Raw genomic sequence first — 20,106 nt, 5'->3', positions numbered from 1 at the left:
CTTCTTAAGGCATTTGTATCTTCTCTCTTTAGTATTATTTCACTTATAATTTTGGAGTGGAATAAAATATTAATTGTGTCCGAGGAAGTAGGCAAAATTGGCCGAACCTCGTAAATTCTGGTATTCTTTTATCGTTGTCTTATTGTCTTGTTTATTATTTAGTGGTTGTCATAATTTTTGGTATAGTAGTTGTGACTCATTCACACTATATACATTTGGCTTCCGCAACAGTATTAAATCTAATTTAAAATTTGAGCTCATTAACTCGCATTGATCTTTCAGACAATATCCTTTCTGGAAAATTACCAACTCTAATTAGAAAGTTATAGAAATTAGAATTTCTTGATCTCTCAAATAATTTATTTGAGGGAGAAGTATCGGTGATATGAATAATCTCCTTCCATCAGCCTTGGTAAATTGTTCTTCTTTGAGATACTCGGAGCTATTAAGTAATAAACTGATTGGAACTCTTCCAGAAAGTCTTGGCCAATTGGCAATGCTAGAAAACTTTGACATCTCTGACAATAAGTTGGCCGGTGCGGTCTGAGGCGGACCCAAGATTCGACAGTTAGGGGAACACCGTTATATTCAATACAAATTTATCTGCGCATAAAGATTGGTAGGGGACCTTTGTTAATATCTGACTATTTCTTGAAGAATTAGCAAATATATATAGAGTTTTTTGCCGAAGTTTTTGGGTGCCGGTGACCCCTTTGCCGACCATGTAGGTCCGCCTCTAGTGTGCTAACAGAAAGTCATTTCACCAACGAAATTAAGGGACTTTATTGCTTATACGAATAATTTGACTTTAGAAGTAAACTAGAACTGGATTCCACCGTTTCAAGCCATGAATATTAAACACAGGCCATTGGAATGTTGGCCCTCTATTTCCCATGTGGCTCCAGACCCATAAACAGATAATATGTCTGGACATATTAAATGGTGGAATAGAAGGTGAGGTCCCAACTTGCTTTTGGCACTTATCTTCTCAATTTCAATTATTTAATCTTTCTCACAACCAACTTGTTGGTGTGGTTCTATTCATCTAGACACCTTATTGGTTAAGTGGGCGCAAAAGCACTTTCTTAATGTACTTGGGTTCGAACAATTTCAGTGGTCCACGACCCCGGATCTGAACCAGTGTAAATGAGCTAGATCTCTTCAACGATACGCACGCGCAAGTATACGTGGTCGTACAAGTAATATAAGATTGTAAGTCCAGATATCGTACGCATATGGACTTGTGATTAACTATCAACTAAATTAAACCCAGACAATTAATCTATTCAAGCGAATTCTAAAGTATTAATATTTAACTAAAACTAATCTAGAGTAGCAAACTAAGAGATTAAAGGAAACAAGTTGGCGAAATTAGACATGACTTATATTTTTACCGGATTTTGGGAGATGTACATGTTGAGTTGCAGATTTTATTTCATATAGTTGTTGATGTTTTTGAGATTTAGACTATTATTCAGTTATTCCGCATGTTTGTTAGGCTTACCTAGTCTTAGAGACTAGGTGCCATCACGACATCCTACGGAGGTGAATTAGGGTCATGACAAATAACCTTGAGTGGCTGCCAAGTCTTTTGAATCTGGAGAATCTAGAGATTCATACTGCGGATCTCATCAATGCAACTAACTGGCTACAGGTCATTAGCATGCTTCTTTCTCTGGTTGATCTTTGTTTGTATAATTGTGGTCTTCTTCATATACTACCTCTACTTCATCATAATTGTTTTTCACTTGAAAGTCTCGATTTTGCTGGGAACAACTTTAGTTCTTCTATTCTCAAATGGGTTTTCTTGTTTCTCTTGATTTGACATAAAGTAATTTGATTGGCCCATTTCTTGAAGGTCCTAACTTGACTTCTCTCATGACCTTCTGAGCAGGTGACAACTCTTTCAATTATTTTTTATCTAGATGGTTATTTGATCTCAATAATCTTGAAAATGTTGAGCTTCCTAGTAGTGGTATTGAAGGTGTGATGCCGAGTGAGGCTGGAAACGCAACAAAACTTAAAAATCTTGATCTTGAATAAAATAACCTCAACTCCACTATCCCAAATTGGTTATATCGATGCAAAGATTTGGAAGCACTTAGTCATCATGGAAACAAAATTGAGGGAGTAGTTCCAAATGCGATTTCAAATTTGATCTCAATAACTAGTATTCACCTTTCTACAAATATACTTTCTGGAAAATTACCAAATGTAATTGGAAAGTTATCGAAATTAGGTTCGCTTGATCTCTCAGAAAATCTATTCGAGGGAGAATTATCTGAATTATTTAATGATGGAAGTAATTTCCTTCAAGCGGGATTGAGAAATAGTTCTTCTTTGATGGATTTGAGACTAGGAAACAATAAACTAACTCGAACTTTACCAAAAAATCTTGGCCAACTCCCTATGTTAGAAAGCTTTGACATCTCTAACAATAGGTTGGAAGGTGAGGTTCCAATTTGGTTTTGGAACTTATCTTCTCAAATCCGATTTCTCATTCTTTCTCATAACCAATTTGTTGACGAGGTTCCAACCATCTCAACACCTTCTTGGTCCCGTGGACAAGCTCCTTGGTTAATGTACTTGGATTCCAACAATTTCAGCGGTCTGCTGCCTCAGATTTCAACCAATGTAATTGGGCTAGACCTCTTGAACAATCCCTTTTCAAAAAGTTTATCTAACTTCTTATGTGAAGCAAAGAACACACCTTACAAATTGAGGATATTAAACCTTGGGGAAAATGATTTGTCAGAAGAAGTTCTTGAATATTGGATGAATTGGCCAGAATTGGAAGTTATAATCTTGAGGGACAACAACTTATTTGGAGGCATACCAAGATCCATAGAGGTTTTAAGAGATCTGAAATCATTGGACTTCCGAAGAAATAGCCTTATCGGTCCATTGTCGTCATCATTGGGAAACTGCACAAAATTGGCGAAGATAGATATAGCTGAGAATGAGCTTGCTGGACAGTTACCACCATGGTTGGGAACGAGGCTTTCAACTTTGATAGTCCTTAGCCTTCGCTCGAACAAATTCCATGGTGAATTGCCTCCAAAAATTCGTCACCTCAAAGATCTTACCTTGCAAACAATAGTTTCTTTGGAATTATACCAAGGTGTGTTAGCAATTTAACGGCAATGGTCACCGGAAATAAGTTAGGGAAAGTTGATATCAAGTTAGATAATTTCTATTTGTTTGGAGCATTAGTGAGAGAAAGCGCAATGGTGACAACTAAAGGCAATAATTACTCGTATGATACCACATTGGCATTGTTTACAAGCATGAGATTTTGCTATAAGTTTTACCGGTCTTGTGGGATTGAGATTTTGTAATTTCTCAAAAAAAGCATCTAACATGTAGGATCCCAAATGGCATTGGTGATATGAAAGTGCTAGATCAACTTTTTGGTCAAATCCCGCAAAACTTTTTGAGTTTGTCAACTTTGAGCTACTTGAATCTATCTTATAGCAGTTTGTCAGAGAAGATACATGTGAGCACTCAACTTCAATGCTTTACTTCAGGGATTCCTGTGAAGCAAACTTTGCGGGCTTCCACTCGTGATGAACTGCAGTTCAAGTGGTCAAATTCCTGATGTTGATACTTAAGAGGATGAGAGTGATGAAGATGAATTGGATTGGTTCTACATTTCAATGGCAAAAGGATTTGGTCTAAGCTTTTGGGAAGTATGTGCTTCTTTGATTTTCAAGAGATCATGGAGACATGTCTATTATCGCTTTTTAGATAGTAGTTGGAAATCCTTGTGTGCAAAGTTACAACTAATGGGAGAGATATGATTGAGGAGATTGTTATTCTCAAAAGTCTAATTGTATGCTTACTTTAATTCAACAAAAAGTAGATAAATATTCACAAATATGTTTTTAGGCATTTATTTTAATCTCCGTAGTTATAGTAGGGTAAAAATTTTAAACCTTCGTACCTACATAAACGTGATCTTATTTTTTCTTTGGCGTGGAGAGTCGGTTTATTAGCATAAAAATGAAGTTTATATAGACTCCAGTGATGGACCCAGGATTTTGTGCAAGCGAGTTCAATCTTAGAAGTACATAACTTTTGTCGTAAAATAGTAGTTGTCAAGTGGGTTCAAATAAAAAATTTACGCAGCTTTAATCCTAATTTATATATATATACAGTATTATATTTTGATAAAACGGGTTCAGTTGAATCCACTGCCATCCGCCACTGATAGACTCATAGCACTTCAACCTAAGTGAAACAAAACTCTTTAAGGAAGCAAAACAAATATATAATCTCTTGAACTGCATGCTGGAATAGAAGGTGTGATTCTAAACATGAATAGAACAATTACTCTTTTTAGGAAAATTCAAATTAATGCACGCATAACATGTTCTACTATCAAGTAATACAGAAAGAAAGAAAGAAAAAAAGAAAAAGGAGAGAATACAAGTTCTTTAGATCCTCTTCTTACGATTTTAGTCAGGAAAAAGATGAAAGTTCAAGATGTCTCAAAATGATATTGCTAAATATTCTTCTATAGTTTAAAACTCAATAAATGTGATTTAAGCGTTGTTTGTTTTCTCTTAATGTAAGTCTGAATTTGAATCACTAATTGGATCCCACTTAATTAAGCGCAGATGTTTTTCCTTTTCTTTTACAACTAATGATACCATTTGCATTGAAATAGCTAGGAATCATAACTTTCTAATTTGAGGTAATTGGGGGATGAAATTTTCTCAAAGACGAGACTTGTGCGTCCAAAGTGGAGTTGGCAATTAAAAATATGAAATGTTGTATATTTATACTATTCTGTCAAATTATAAAAGTTAACAGAACTTGTCTCTGTTTCATGGACACATAGGAATAAATACGAAAGCATTCTCAGTCACTACGGAAACATTCTGCCTTACAAGTTTGCTTTAACACAGAGACCAAACATCATATCCAACATAGAATCATATACAGAAGTCGAATAGCTATTTCTGTCTTTAACATTCTGTAGGCAAAAACATAGAATCAGAGTACAAAAGGACTGGCTAGGTGCATATACAGCATACCCTTCACATACTTAAGTAGAGTGCGCCCAGTGCCAGTGTAGAGCAGTCCATAATTAGTTGGCAAAGCCAAGACAAGATTAGAGACGTCTCTACTTCATTCTATATTTCAATGGAATTTGTTGGCCTTTCCGGAATCAACTCTCTGGTCGAATCCCACAAACCTTTCCAAGTTTGTCAACTACGAGCTTCTTGAATTTGTCTTATAACAATTGAACAGGAACGATACATGTGAGCACTCAACTTCAAAGCTTTATTCCCTCAGGTTTCCAAGGAAACAAACTTTCCAGGCTTCCACTCATGGTGAACTGCAGTTCAGGTGATCAAACTCCTGATGTCGATACTAAAAAGGATGAGAGTGATGAAGGCGAATTGGAGTGGTTCTACATTTCAATGGCAATAGGATTTGGTCTTAGCTTTAGGGGAGTATGCTCGTCTATGATTTTCAAGAGATCATGGAGACATGCCTATTATCGTTTTTTAGATAGCAGTTGGAAAGTCCTTATGTGTAAAGTTACAAATATAGGGAGAGATATGACTAATGATATTGCTATTCTGAAAAATTAGATGTTTCATGTTTCGGACAAGTTGAGGATTCCCAAGTACTATCTAAAAAACGATAATAGGCATGTCACTATAATCTCTAGAAAATCAAATACGAACATACTCCCCAAAAGCTTAGACCACATCCTATTACCATTGAAATGTAGAACCAATCCAATTTATCTTCATCTCTCATACTTTTCAGTATCAACATTAGGAATTTGACCACCTGAACTGCAGCTCACCAAGAGTGGAAACCCGCAAAGATTGTTTCCTTGAAAACCTGAAGGATTAAAGCTTTGAAGTTGAGTGCTCACATATATCTTTCCTGTTAAATTGTTATAAGACAAATTCAAGAGGCTCAAAGTTGATAAACTCGAAATATAGGACCACTGAAATTGTCAAAACTCAAAAACATTGATTGTCCCACATCTGACCAAGCTAGTAGTAAGATGGTTGGAACCTCACCAACAAATTGGTTGTGAGAAAGATTGAGAAATTGAATTTCAGAAGATAAGTTCCAAAACCAAGTTGGAACTTCACCTTCTATTCTACCATTTGATATGTCAATATACCTTATCTTTTTTTGTTGAGTTTTGAGCCACATGGGAAACCGAGGGCCTAAATTCCAGCTGCCAATCATAATGCCCTTGGCTAGAGGGACATTTCACAGAAGAATGATCCTTGACAACTTTCTGCCCAGCTTTTCCTTCCCATATAGAGCAACAAGATCTGGTCTAAAAAACTTGGCACGATTGAAAATCAGCAGAGAATAAATGCTCAAAGAGGACATAGTCTTTCCCCGTCATTTAATCAAAACTGTCGATGCTCAACATAAGAATTAATACTTATACAGCTTTTCTTTCTCAAACTGAGAAACAGGCCATTAATGTGAGACTTCAACTGCAGACAGAAACTCTTCCTTATATCTGAGATGTGTAAGTTACTTCTTCATTTAAGTGGTCCACATTCATGTGAAAGTCCGTGTCTTATTTTTCTTCTTTATTGTTGAGACATGAACTTTCCATTCACCAATGGAGCTAAGAGCGGTAATAGCTTGCATATTGCCACCCAAATCCTGATAAAAATAATTGCTAAGCTGATATCCAATAATCATATTGAGAAGCAAACTTTTCTAGTATTTTTTATAGATAGGAGACAAACTTTGTGTCGCGTATACCTTTTAATTCTGTTAGAGCTTCGCACTCAATAGTGGACATGTGCATTACTCTAAACCACCTCCTCCTTGCTCAACTTACTGAAAAGGGGAAAGAACAAGAATATATGAATTGCTATAGAGATGAAAGTTCAAGCAATACATGAACTAAAAATCATCAACTAAGATGAAGAGTGCAATATGTGAATTGCAATTGAGATGACTAGTTTATCATTATTACATTTTGCTAACTACTTTCTAGAGCAAATTATTAAATCCTATTTATAATAAGTTTTTGTCATAATGTATAAAGGTTTCTGTAGTTGCAACATATTAGTAACTCTTCTGACAGTTAACGTTAAATTTCATTTCGAGCAAAGCTGCTTCCTCGGCTTCACAGTGCAAATAGACACTACACACTGCTCAACAAAATATAACGAATAAAAGGAATCATTGCCAAATCATTCTCAAAATAGAGCAAAGAGACTGATCAATCAGACCATGTACTGTTGTCAAATTCCTGACAAAATAGAAGAAAATAGGAAATTTCCCTTAGTTTTCTATAAATCCATTCTAGAGATGACAATTCTCATAACACTCGTACAAAACTAAAAATCCCCGCATTCTTTATAAGATGGCCATAATAGACATAAAAACTACAAATATACTGTCCTATAGGAGTTAAATGTATCTTTTCATGCTCATCAAATTCCTGATGACAAGTTTAATGCCCATCCTAGGCTTAGGCTAGCATCACATGAATGCTGAAAAAGGAACACATGCTTTTGCTATCGGTTAGGCAAGATTACTCTTACATTAATGAAAAAACAATCTAGCTGAGAAAATATCTGAACCTATACCTGGTTTCTCTTACAATGTTTTAGCGCAGATATAAAGATTTATGTAGCTGCAACATATCACCGTTCATCCCAAAGTGAAGATGCTTCCTGTGTTTCATAGTGGTAATAGACTCTTCACTGCTCAACAAGATTTTTAACAAAGGAAACGAATTAACAAGCAAGCCAATATAAGTAACCAAAAATAAAAAGCTGCTGAGATAAAAAAGAATTAACTTACATCTGTTAGAGCACCTTCGTTTTAATCATCACAGGTATTCCCAATCGATCACTATGTTGGGAATATGAGCAATATTTGGCCAGTAATCCCCCTTCTCAAATTCCAGATATGTAGGCTTCGAAGTGAGGTAAGGCGCCGAAGACCTTTGGTCGGTAGTGAATGGAGCTCATCGTGGCGATTTAATGCAAGCTCAGAAAGAGACGAGGGAAGCCCTTCTCTTCCAACAGTGACTGAATTTGAGGTAAATTTTTAGTATCTAGATATTCAAGAGAGGTAAGGCTTTTGAGAACATGGCTGCTTAATGTTTTCAGATTGTCTATCGAAAGAGTTCAAATAGAGCAAGGCAACTCCCAATTTTCACCAGCTGGAATTTCTTCGTCAGTACCATCATGGGAGATGGTTAACTTTCTGAGACAGGGGAGTCTCTGTAAACCCCACTCCATTTGCACATTCACCAGTTTCTTACAATCAACGATCTTAAGGACTTCTAAATTGAAGGGCAATCCTACTTCAGGAAAGGACTCTAATTGTGGACAATTTAGTAGTTCTAGTTTCTTGAGAGATGGAAGGAGTTCCTGCATATGTTCTGGCAGCGACTTCAGCTTCTCGCAGTTGCTAATATCCAAAGTACCCAACAACGTCGTTTGAGCCACCGAAAGTATTTCAAGATTCTCACATTTTTTTTATTATGAGATCTTCAGTCCCATTGGGAATCAGAAGCATGGTAAGGCCGTGGCAACTTTCTACCCACAAAATGTGTGCTCTTGGGACCAACTCGAGTGATATCTCATCTATAGAATCACATTTATTCAGACTGTATCTCTGATTCGAAAAAGCCAAATGGAAAAATTAGACCTGAGAAGGAAGGTGTGACCCAAAAAGTATTATACAGAATATTGGTGGTGTCCAGAGTAAATCCTTTGAAAACCTCCAATTTATTACGCACTCGTATGTAATGTATAAGACATACTATTGGGAGGGTATGATCAATGATGTGTCACAACTATGAGCCTAGATGCATCAAAGAACAATAGAAGGCAATCCTAAGGGCTGTGAAGTATTATGAACCTTGACATATATCAATAGTATCAATAGTATTTGAAAACTTAAATAAATCCGGCGCAATATGAATGGAGAAAAGACAAATTTAGACAAACAGTCACCTGAATGACCCAAGTCTGGCTGTTGTATAGGTTGCCTGCCTAAGAAGCCCAGCTGACAAACCCTGCATATGACGATAAAATAATTGATGGCATGGAATCACAAAAAACCATACAGCACAAAAAGTTAAGAGAAAGTTATGCATTAAATAAAGTGCATCAGGCCATCAGCTTTCAATGAAGCTGATCCAATAACGGACAATATTACTTGGGACAACCTTGACACAAAACATCAGCCTTAGATTTTGCATTGATAGTATGACATCCATCTACAGATAAGTTAATGCATTTGGGAGTCACCTTATATAATCCAATTTATGTTACTCTGCACCTGACTAATCCATGATATATTATACTTGTAGCATATACCAATTAAAAGTTTGAATGGAATCAGAGTATCTCTTACACATTACACCAACGATGGGTATTGCAGGACGTAAAACATTTGTATTAAATAAAGAAAGACTTTCACCAGCTCATTTCTAGAGGAAAGCATCATCTAGTTCTCTTGCTGATATTTTCCAAGTGTACTATTGATTGACAAAGAATTTCAGAAAATTGTTCCTTTCAGACATTTAAACTTTTCAGGATCATATGAAGTAGTAAAAAGTAATGCTACAATACCATAAGCTCCAAAAAAGTAGCTAATCCAGTAAGGCGTAACCAAGGTAAAACATTAGAAGATTTATCAGTCCCTCTTGAGGATACTATAATGTATGGGCTACAAACCTATTCAGCACCAAGTTTAAAAGAAGAGAGTACACTCATTATTAGTGGGGATTTAAAATACCTATCTGTTTCTTGGGATCTAAGATAAAATAAAGAATCATTCAGTCGGAGACCAACAGGTAAATGGTGCAACATTATTAATCGAGGACTTTTTTAAACCAATATAAATCTCAGGGGAACAAACCTTGTAAAAGGCACCAAAGCCTTCATTTTTAAGCATCTGTCTTGGTGACGTCAACTGCTGATCCCTGACCCAATTGTATCCTCACCTGCCATCGTAAGAAAGACGTACCATAAATCAGAATAGATCCCATCAAAATTAAGAAGGAGCATTGCAAACTGCAAGATTCAAACTTTATCTCATATTGCATAAAAAACCCAAAGATTCAGTTTTTGTTATAATGGTGGATTGGTAGTATTAGTGCCAGCTTGAGAGCAATCCGACTATTCCGCCGGATAGCTGCTACCTCCCAACTCACACTAGCATAGGTATAGGGTAACTCTGGTACCAACAGATAGGTAGATGCAAAGAAATTCCTACTGTAAAGATACAATCTTTTTAAGGCTAGATCTTGTTCATTCACCACAAAAGCAACTCTAAATTGGAAGAATAAAGTGAGACATTTCAACATAATCCCCATTTGATCTAAGATCTGAAGTCACCAACTACACCATAAGATCAAAACCAAACATCACATACAAAACAAAAGGCAATAAAACCCCAAAATGACACTCATTTGAGCCAAGATCTGAACCTGACCCACTAACCAAACACATCTTAAAAACAAAACACCCTCAAAACATCAAAAAGGCAGGATCTTCACAAACAAGAACAGTAATAGCCATTAAAAATAAGTGGTTCAAGGGGTATACCTTAATCATATCGATGGGCTGAATAACACAGGTGGTAAGCATACCGGAAGCACCTCCATTAACGAAGGGCTTAACAGTGGGCCAAACACCTCCAGATTTTGGCTTCTCTCCCATTTCTTTTTCTGCTTCTCTTTCCCTTTCAGATTTCAAAGAAAAAGAGAATAATAAATGGGGGGCTGAAGCTCTCTAAGGGTTTACAGAGAAAACGTAGGGAGATGGGCTACGTATTTATACCCAATTGGAAGCAGCAAATATCAGCTCACTCATCGAGCCAACAAAAGCAAACCCTCTTTGCTTCTTTCTTTTTTTTTTTGGAAACTTCCAATAAAATTTGCAACCACTGCACCTTCTGTCATAACATTTGTGTTTTGGGTGATCACTCTGTGCGCACTATATAAATTTTCATTATGTAATAACATATAAATCATATGTAAACCCTTTACTGTGTAATAATATATAAATCACACAGGGAATGTAAATTACACTAGTCAAGTTATATGCGACAGGCTCGATCCAAAAGACATGGAGGGGGATCGATCCCAAATCATCTGTATAGATGATCGGCCTCGAGCCATCCCGAAGGGATAAATTCTTTGCTTTCACTATTTCTTTCGTCTCATTTTATATACGTAATAGTATTTAACGGTTTTAAAAATATAATAAAATATTACCGAATAAGTTAAATATTTGTGTTATACCGAAAACTTTTTTGATACATGATGCCTTCAACATGTCATTTATTAAGCGCATTTTATTAAAAGTAAAGTAAAAATATTAAAATTAAAAAGTTTCATCTTTTTTTAAAAGATGCATAATAGACTATAAATTGAAGGGCATCTTGGAATAAAAGTTCTTCTCTACTTCTTTTAGCTCTAAAATTAAATCAATTTTGGTATAATTATATATGAAATTTTTTTACTCGGAAAAAATATATATGTAATTTTCCAAGAAATATAATTCCATAAAAGTCTGCTTAATATGGAGAAAGGAACATATGGCTGTGACAGCTTCTAATTTTATTCTTCAAGATAGCAAAAGGCAACACTGACTTTAGACTTTTCTCAATGCTAAGGGATACCTTGCTTTAATGGTGGTTATTAAGGTGAAAGAGCAAGTATTATTACAGCATCATCATTATTTATTTGGTGTAGTATAATATAATGAAAGAATTTTTCTTAATACGACGACGACGACGACAACAACAACATAAAATCCAGTAAATTCTTATAAGTGAGTCTAGTCAAATAATAAAGAGAAAATATAATCTCTTGTTTAAAAATTACGTATCTCGAAATTTCAAGATATTTACAATATGACATAAATATTTTCTTTTATTATTTCTTCAAATATTAACATATTATACTGCAAGTATCCAAGGTAGAAAAGTTGAGTAGCGAAGAACAAGATGAGAGGAAAGTACCTATGATATACTTAGAGCATGCAAAGACTACCGGCCAAATTGACTATTTCCCATAGTCGATTTTGGTTCAAACTAAGGGTGTTTAAAGGGCGGGCTGGGCCGGGCTAGACACAAAAAAAATCAGCCCGTCCGTTTAACGTTGCGGGCTGAGTTAGCGGGCTATACTTTTTCGGGTTTTTTTTTGTCCGTACGGGTTCGGGTTTAGTGGTTTGTTAGCGGGTTGTTAGCGGGCCGTGGATTTTTTTATTTTTTTAAAGTAAATTTTATTTTTCTTATTCAATGTTATTGATACTTAAGTGTTTGCAAACTTTTAAGGCTTAGAATTAAACTTTGAAGTTTAAAATTTTAAATTTGAAATTTGAATTTTATAATGTTAAAATTAAAATTTGAAAGTAAGTGGCTAGAAAAAGTTATTTAATAAGACCTATATGTAAGGATCAAGCTCCGAAGACTTTCATTTGATATTTTTATTGAATAATATATAATACTTCAAATTAAGTTGCAAGTTCTTTTTTGATTTTGTTATTTTTGAACTTGCAAATTTAAAGTTTACAACAATTATAAAAAACAAATAGTACATCACATGCTTTGTATCACTTTTGTAAACTCATCCATGTCAACATGAGTTTCTTGGTTTCCGGTATTGGTTGAATCAGAACCATAAACCATTATATCTCCAATTTCTTGGTCCTCCGCTTTATCTACCTCGTCACGCCCTTGATTTCGTCGTTCTGATCTTATCCAATCTCTGAAGCACACTAGAATTTCCAAAGCGTTGCTACCCAATGAACGACGGGTATCTCCTAGTTGCTGCCTTGCTTGGCTAAATGCGCTCTCTGATGCGACTGTTGAAATCGGCACGTCTCGAGCCATGGCCGAAAGAACAGGAAATTGATTTGAGTTGCTCCTCCACCAACCCAGTGGTAGAAATTCCTTTGTGCGGGGCTCTGCTGACTTTTGCAAGTAGAATTGAAGTTCATCAATATTCCTGCTACTGGTTTGTTGATGCTCCCCTATTGTAGACCAAATCAAATAATCTTCAACACCATCATTATCATCCAAAGCACTGGTCCCAGATGTTGAAACTGAACTTGAAGGAATATTTGCATCTACAGCAGAAGAAGCATCAACAATGTTAGCATAATAATTATATAATGTTTCTAAATATTTGTGTAGATCAAAAATACAAGTATCAATATCAGGAATTTCAGTTGGTCTAATATCCATATAAGAATATAAAGCAGTGATTAATTGGCGACAAGTGGCCATTTTGATAGAATGGTTTAAAATAGCACCAATTAGGTAAATAGGGGGAATTGGGTAAAAATATTTTTTAAACTTATCTAACATAGATTCAACAACAGAAGTATATCCTTCTTTCTTCTTCAAATTATGTAGTAAAGGAGAAATTTCAGCAATATGAACTAAATCATTTGCAATAGTAGGATAATAAGCTCCAGAAAACTCAAGTGTAGCCACATAAATTTTTTGTAAAAACTTTACAACATCTTCAATGACATCCCAAGTTTTAGATGTTAACAAACGGCTAGGATCGGTACAATGAGAATTAGCAACTTCAGTTATAGGCATTCTATATTTATAACAATATTTTAAGAATAAATAAGTATAATTCCACCTAGTAACTATTTCTTCAGGCATGAGTCTTGGTTTTAGTCCATAGTGTAGACATTTTTTTTTAAATGTATTTAATCTAGCACTTCTATTATTTTCTTGAATTATACCAACAGCTCTTCTAACTAAAGTGATATCATCTCTAAATAATTCAAGGCCACTCTTCGCAATCAAATTATAAATATGGCATGCACATCTAACATGAAATATTTCGGGAAGTGGTGGGTGTAGATGCAATTTTAATATTGTAATAGCAGCATTGTTGTTAGAAGCATTATCAAATGACACACACAAAACTTTTTTTGCAAGATTATAAAATATAGCAACTTCATGGATAGTATTACTTATAAATGCACCAGTATAACTTTGATCTTCATCATATTTAAAAGCAATAATACATTTTTGCATATAAAAATTACTATCTATCCAATGGCATGTAACAGTCAAATAATCATTACCATTTCCAGCACGACCAATATCAGAAGTAAGAGAAATTCTACAAGAAAGACTGGCGAACAGATAACGTATATATGTCTGATATTGTCCAAAAAGCCTAAAGATATTAGCTCTACAAGTACTTCTAGGAATACCTTTAAACAAAGGGTTATAAATTCTTTGAATATAAGTAACAAGATATGGTGAAGCAGCAAAACTAAATGGTAAACAACCTAAAACAATCATTTTAGCTAATTCTTCCCGATTTTTCTTAATATCGTATTTACCCATTAACCCTCAAGTACCCGGGTTAAGTTTTTATTGCCCATCTTCCTCATCTACTCCCCAATCAAGAGGGTGGTTGTCTACCATGTGCCTACGAAGTTGACCCATTCCTCCTCCCTTACCGATCTCATGTTTATAAATATCCTTACAAATTCTACATCTTACATAATTTTTATCTTCTTCTAGTCTGTCAAAAAAATTCCAACACTTACTTCTTAATATTCGATTCTTCTTAATAGGGAGGGGAGACCTACTTGTATTACCACGACTTTTACCCCTAATATTTTGAGTTTGACTAGCATTACCAGGTGTAGCTGGCGGTGTTTCAAGATTATCAGGTGATGGAAATGGAATATCATCTAAATTATCATCTATACCATAATTTTCTTGAAGTCCCTCATAATCTACATTTAAATTTTCACGTGAACTTTCAGAAATATGTGTAAAGCTACTAGAAGAACAAGCACCACCTCTTGATCTTTTGGAAGTTTTCTTACTACCACCTCTACTAGTGCACGCTTTTTTGGCTGCTCTAAATATATCCATTATATAAATTAAATTAATAATCGTAAATAATAAAATAAATGTACACCAAAGAAGAAAAAGATATAGAACGAGTGTACCGGGATTCCGGATGCCGCACTAAAATTGATATCAAAAACCAAACTTCAATTGATAGATCGATACTTGATAGTTGATACCACACTTCACTTGAATACTTGATATTTGATAATAATAATTTTGTAATGGCTAAACTAAATATTTGATGAAGCTTGAAATAATAAGTAATTGAGAATTTAAGAACAATAATCAATAATATCAAGAGAGAATTAGAGTAGTAAGAGAGTGAATTGTGAGGAAAAATGAAGAAGAAGGGGGGCTATTTATAATTTTTAAAAGATTAAAATTGTAATTTATCAAATACTAGGGGTGTGTGGGCTATTTTCTTAAGAGGGTAGGCCGAAATGGCTATTTCTGTAAAAAAAAAAAAAAAAAAAGGCCGTTGGCCAACGGTCATATTTGAATTTGACTGTTGGCAACGGTAAAAAAAAAAAGTTAAAATTCGGGCTGAACCGGGTTGTAGCCCGTTAACAACCCGTTAACGGGTTAACGGACTTAGCGGGTTCCGGTGCACCAATATCAAAAAACTGTTCGTTTGAAACCCGCTCCCCGCCCAACCCGTCCTAGTCCGCCTCTCACGCTACAGTACCGGGCTGATCCGGGCTGAACCGGGTTGTAAACGGGTCAGTCCGGCCCGATTAACAGGTATAGTTCAAACTCGAGTGAATTGTAAATTTGTATTGTTGTATCCTTGCACCATATGTAGTGTGTGACTTGCAAATATACTCATATTTGTAACAACATCAATAAATTTAGTGATTTGAAAATGGTAATACGTATGTCGACTTTACCCCTTCCATAGAAAGATAAAGAGATTGATTCCGATATACGCTCGGCTAAAGTTGAAGAAAAATATGAATAACGAGTATTATTTCATCTTCGTGAAAGGATTCTTCCGAGAGAACCAAATATTGATGGGCATTTTCTTAAATTGGAATTTGACAACAAAATATGGGCAGAACGTTAAAGTAGAGGTGATGATGATTCTTCTTATAGAAGAAACCAAAATAAATTGGGACTTTGCTGTTAAAATAAGGCACTTTCTGCCTTTGCTTGACAGACTCTTGTAAGAGTAGTAAATTAATTGACCTTCCAAGGGCACATATGTAATTTAAGGCCAAGATCATCTTTTTTCATTTTCGAATATCCACCAGATTCAGATTTCAATGTTGGCGTGATGCGAGATATTTTTATTATTTTTCCCACTTGTTTAGGCGGCGATATCTTCAACAAAATAAATAATGGCATTAAAGTAAATCTAGAAATTTAATAAGGGTGTTAATGGGATTGTTGACCTTTAAATATTTAATCTTGCCCGCCTTACGAGGTCTGCGGGTAAGTTAATCTATCCGACGATCGCTTCAAAGTATGTATTACCAAAAACACCCCCATCTGTAACATTACTAACAATGAAAAAAAGGGACAAGTTTTTGGTGTGCGTTCCAACTTCCAAGGTTTTTGTACCAGTGACAACTATTTATATGGTTTGTGCGCTAAAATTTTAAAATTGAATTTAATTGAAAGTATTAAGTTCTAACTTATCCTTTTTAGAATCCTTTAAAAACAAATGTTAAACTATTATACTAAAATTTAGTGAATAATCCATACAAATAACGGTATTTAAATACCATTCAAGAATTAGTGTTACAAGTGCACGAACTTCTAGAATAATACAAATAAAGGTCTAAATAAAATAAAGTTGTCTGGAAACAAACACACAGCTAAAGTAAAGTAGACGGAGACTTCAGAATTGCGGACGTCGTGGAGTTATACTTCAAGTCTCCTCTGAGTAGATGAAATCCGAGCAAGTCTATGGTACGCCACTAAGACCAACTCTGAAATCTGCACAAGAAGTGCAGAGTGCAGTATCAGTATAACCGACCCCATGTACTGATAAGTGCTAAGCCTATCCTCGACGAAGTAGTGACGGGGCTAAGGCGGGTCACTTACATTAACTTGTACGCAATATTAGTAACAACAACAAATAATAGAAATAAATCAGATTACTCATTTATAACAGTTGAAGCCAACTCAGCTGTCATAATCAATTATTATTTCAACCAATTTTTGTTGCAACATACATACCGCTCCCACAATATATTCATTTTCAATCTCCAATATAATTATTTTAATCAAGTATATGTATAGACTTTTAGATAAATCTGTTGCGGCGTGCAATCCAATCCCCCAATATGGACTTTTAATAAGTCTATTGCGGCATGCAATCCGATCCCCCAATATGGACTTTTTAATAAGTCTATTTCGGCGTGCAATCTGATCCCCCAATATGAACTTTTTAATAAGTCTATTAGGGCGTGCAATCCGATCCCCCAATATATATATATATATATATATATATATATATATATATATATATATATATATATATATATATATATATATATATATATATTACTTTCATTTACGTTGCGGCGTGCAACCTGTTCCACCAATATAACTTTAAACAACTCATGAATGTAATAAAAATTATTCCAATAAATACCACGTTCAATGAGAAATTATTAAGCATCAAGACACACAATAATTATAATTTATTTATGAACAAATAATGACAATTAGCAATTAATTGTGAAAATCGTGGAGAAAATAGGCAGTTAATATTTAGTATGCTAAATGTCAAATAGCAATTAAGACACATAAATCAAATAGCATGTAACAATTATTGCAGGAATTCAAGAATTAATATTTGACAAAGAATAGGAGAGAAACAATTATTATAACAATTAATTCATGATTTAAAACGATTTATGATTTTCAAGTAATTATGCAAACAATTAATTTGATGACGTATAGACACTCGTCACCTCGCATATACGTCGTTCACATGCATTTCATATAACAAATAGTTTAAGAGTTCTTTTCCCTCAAGTCAAGGTTAACCACGACACTTATCTCGCTTTGCAAATTCCAATAAATTATTCGATCACAGCTTTTCCTTTTGAATTTGTCTCCAAAAGCGTCAAATCTAATCATAAACAATTCGATATACACAATACGAATCATAGGAATTAATTCCATATAAATTTACTAATTTTCCGGATAAAAATTTAAAATTCATTAAAATATTCGATAGTGGGACCCACGTCTCAAATCTCGGAAAAACTTACGAAATCCGAACACCCATTCCGAGACGAGTCCAACCATACAAAAATTATCCAATTCCGATGTCAAATGGACCTTCAAATCTTAAATTTTTATTTTTAGAAGATTTTATAAAAATCTGATTTTTCTTCCATAAATTCACGGAATCATGATGTAAATGAGTATGAAATCATGAAATATAATCAATATAGGATAAGGAACACTTACCCCAATATTTTCCCGTGAAAATCGCCCATGAATCGCCTTACCCGAGCTCAAAAATTGGAAATGGTTGAAAATGGGTCGAAATCCCATTTCAAGAACTTAAGTTATGTTTTTCAGATTTTTACTCATCGCGATCGCGGAAATTCATTCGTGATCGCGTGGAACAACTTTTACCCAGGTTCATTTTACTCTTCGCGATGGCAGGATGGCTTCGCGATCGCGAAGCACATTTTGGCTGCCCAGCTTTTTGCTCTACACGAACGCGTAAGGGCTTATGTGAACGCAAAGCACAACTTTGCAGCCTTCCGCGATCGCGGGCGACCTTGTTCGATCGCATAGCACAAAATTTGTACTTTAGCTTCTGCCTCATTCCTTCTACGCGAACGCGACATCAGTCACGCGTTCGCGAAGCATAGCCTCATTCACGTACGCGATCGCGTCCCTTCCTCTGCGATCACATATAACAACATATCCCTGCCCCAAATAAGCTTACACGGTCGCGGATGGACCTATGCGATCGCGTATAAGGAAACCAGAAGAAGGCAACAACAAATATCAGCAAACTCACCAAGGCCAAAAATGATCCGTTAACCACCCGAAATCACCCCGAGCCCTCGGGGCTCCAAACCAAACATGCACCCAAGTCCTAAAACATCATACGAACTTGCTCGCATGATCAAATTGCCAAAATAACACCTAGAACTACGAATCGAGCACCAAATCAAAGGAAATTTGTAAGAAAAATTTAAAACTTATATTTTCGCAACCGGAGGTCCGAATCACGTCAAATCAATTCCGTTTTTCACCAAATTCGGCAGACAAGTCATAAATATTATAGTGGACTTATACCGGGCTCTGGAACAAAAATACGGACCTGGTGTCAATAAATCCAACATCAGTAAATTCTTAAAAATCATTAAGCTTTCAAACTTTTAATTTTTATCAAAATTTTATATCTCGGGTTAGGGACCTCCGAATTTAATTTCGGGCATACGACCAATTTCCAAATCACGATACGGACCTACCGGAATAGTCAAAACACTGATCCAAGTCTGTTTGCTCAAAATGTTAACCAAAGTCAACTCAGTTGAGTTTTAAAGCTCTATTTCATATTTTAATCCATTTTTCACATAAAAACTTTTCAAAATTTTTATGGACTGCGCATGCAAGTCGAAGAGTGATAAATAGTACTTTTTGAGGTCTTAGAATACAAAATTACTTATTAAATTTAAAGATGATACTTTGGGTCATCACATTCTCCACATCTAAAACAAATGTTCGTCATCGAACGGAGTTAGAAAAAGTACCTGAGCTGGAGAAAAGGTGTGGATATTTATTCCACATGCCCGACTCGGACTCCCAGGTAGATGCCTCTACTGGCTGACCTCTCCATTACACCCGAACTGAAGGATAACTCTTAGACCTCAACTGCCGGACCTGTCGGGCTACAATAGCCACCGGCTCCTCCTCGTAAGTCAAATCTTTGTTCAATTGCGCTGAGCTGAAATCTAACACATGGAACGGATCACCATGATATTTTCGGAGCATAAACACATGGAACATCGGATGAACCGCTGATAAACTAGGTGGTAATACAAGCCTGTAGGCTACTTCACCCACCCTTTCAAGAATTTCAAAGGGTCCAATATACCTAGGACTCAACTTGCCCTTCTTTCCGAACCTCAATATACCTTTCATAAGTGAAACCCGGAGCAATATTCTTTCTCCAACCATGAATGCAATATCACTAACTTTACGGTCGGCATAACTCTTTTGCCTAGACTGAGTTGTACGAAGTCAATCCTGAATAAC

General features: G+C 35.4%; 2 long non-coding RNA genes across 3 annotated transcripts; one reads left to right on the top strand and one right to left on the bottom strand.

Moving 5' to 3' along the window:
* Positions 1-1,317: 1,317 nt before the first annotated feature.
* Positions 1,318-5,741, top strand: LOC138903756 (uncharacterized). The gene is made up of 2 exons (XR_011413152.1): positions 1,318-3,643; positions 5,604-5,741. It is a non-coding gene; the product is annotated as an uncharacterized lncRNA (long non-coding RNA).
* Positions 4,847-10,881, bottom strand: LOC104111015 (uncharacterized). 2 transcript variants are annotated; one of them, XR_689585.4, is made up of 7 exons: positions 10,575-10,881; positions 9,886-9,970; positions 8,976-9,037; positions 7,813-8,667; positions 7,596-7,712; positions 6,760-6,837; positions 4,847-6,657 (listed from the first exon to the last, which is right to left on the bottom strand). It is a non-coding gene; the product is annotated as an uncharacterized lncRNA (long non-coding RNA). The 2 variants fall into 2 exon arrangements; XR_689584.4 differs by having other exon boundaries at positions 7,813-8,634; positions 10,575-10,878.
* Positions 10,882-20,106: the final 9,225 nt, after the last annotated feature.

The sequence above is a fragment of the Nicotiana tomentosiformis genome, chromosome 1, assembly GCF_000390325.3.
Source record: "Nicotiana tomentosiformis chromosome 1, ASM39032v3, whole genome shotgun sequence".
NCBI classification, from domain to species: domain Eukaryota; kingdom Viridiplantae; phylum Streptophyta; class Magnoliopsida; order Solanales; family Solanaceae; genus Nicotiana; species Nicotiana tomentosiformis.
This window is presented reverse-complemented; position numbering and strand designations above follow the sequence as displayed.